The sequence below is a fragment of the Nematolebias whitei genome, chromosome 15 (genome assembly GCF_014905685.2).
Source record: "Nematolebias whitei isolate Nwh7 chromosome 15, NemWhi1, whole genome shotgun sequence".
NCBI classification, from domain to species: Eukaryota; Metazoa; Chordata; class Actinopteri; order Cyprinodontiformes; family Rivulidae; genus Nematolebias; species Nematolebias whitei.
Window position 1 is genome coordinate 34188555 of NC_056512.1, and position 1478 is coordinate 34190032.

The following is a 1478-nucleotide window of genomic DNA, read 5'->3' on the forward strand; positions in this document are numbered from 1 at the left end:
ATGGATGGATGGATGGATGGATGGATGGATGGATGGATGGATGGATGCATGCATGCATGGATGGATGGATGGATGGATTGTACTTGATAACAAATGTATTTAGTAAAACAGAAGCACACTGTGTAAATATAATGATTATGAATTTAATATATGTAATATAATGATTATGAATATGATGAGATTGTATGCACTGACCAGTATAATTCCAGCCTTGGCTGAAGCAAACTGAAAAATGATCCATTCATATATGTTTGGGCTCCAAACTCCCAGTCGATCACCTCGCTTCAAGCCAAGAGCAAGCAAACCTGCAGCTGCTTTATCAACCTGAACAAAACAAAATTTTAAGCAATGCTTTAGCACGTACAAAAGCTCATTCTATCAAGCCACGAAAAGGATGTGTTAAAAACATCCAGTCTGACACTCACATCCTGCTGAACCTCTGCAAAGGTTTTACGGATGCCATCTTGCAGAAAGACCACAGCTTCGCGGTCAGGACAGCGTTGGACTGTAGCATCCAGGCTCTGTCCCACAGTAAGGGGCAACAAAGAAACAGAGGAGGTACCATGGACATAGCTTGTTGAGATTGATGGTTTTTGAGGGGGGTTGTCCACGTGAAGAGACCTGGAATAGAAGACAATATTCAGAGGGTGAACGCAGCACATGACTTGTCTTTCCAGGATGATTGTAGGTTTGTAGGTAACACCCCACAGCCCTGTCATCTGGATTTATGTAGTTCTTTGTCACCTGCATTACAAAGTATTTGCACTGTTGCATTGCAAAAGCAAATTGCTCTAGATTTCATTCTGGCTCCTCAAGGGGACATATGTCAAGTCATCAGTTCTCAGTGCTGCACATAAATGCTGCACATACATTCCGATGCATCAGACAATATGACATATGTTATTTGCCTTTTAAATGATTTTCATTCAACCTTTATTTATACAGGTTAATCCCACTGAGCCTCGGGGACTCATTTACAAGAGAGACCTGATTTTAACAAAGAGTGATGACAACAGTGGACAACAAAGATATCAATAGACAATCATAAAGGATGTGTACAAATTGAGAATTTATTTATTTAATTATTTTAACAGGTGAAAATAAAAAGGTATTTAAAAAGAAAAGTAACCAAAAAAAGCTAGGTTGTAGGGTGGTGTAAACAACTAAAAAACAAGAACATGATTGCAATGGGTTTTCCAAGGAACTTAAAAGATGTTTAAAGCCACTTAAGCTATGTTTATATGGACATAAGTAATCGGATTAAACGGCCATTCGGAATAAAAATGCATCATGTAAATGCCCCATTTGGATTGTTCTGAGCTGATTCAACTAGATCCGAATGAATTTGTAATCCGAATGAGAGGAGTGGTTTATGCCGATTCATAATCTGAACAGTGTGCATGTAAATACGTAATCTGATCATTTTATTCCGATTGTGGAAAACTAACCTGACTGCGCATGTGTGACCTATGTCAACC

At 38.8% G+C, this 1478-nt stretch overlaps 1 long non-coding RNA gene across 1 annotated transcript in view; it reads right to left on the reverse strand.

Annotated features, from left to right (window-relative positions):
• The window catches only part of LOC119421420, a 4131-nt gene extending 3903 nt beyond the window's left edge, over positions 1 to 228 (reverse strand). The window contains exon 1 of the long non-coding RNA XR_005187364.1: positions 196 to 228. This is a non-coding gene — a long non-coding RNA (uncharacterized LOC119421420). The remainder of the gene's footprint in view (positions 1 to 195) is intronic.
• Positions 229 to 1478: the final 1250 nt, after the last annotated feature.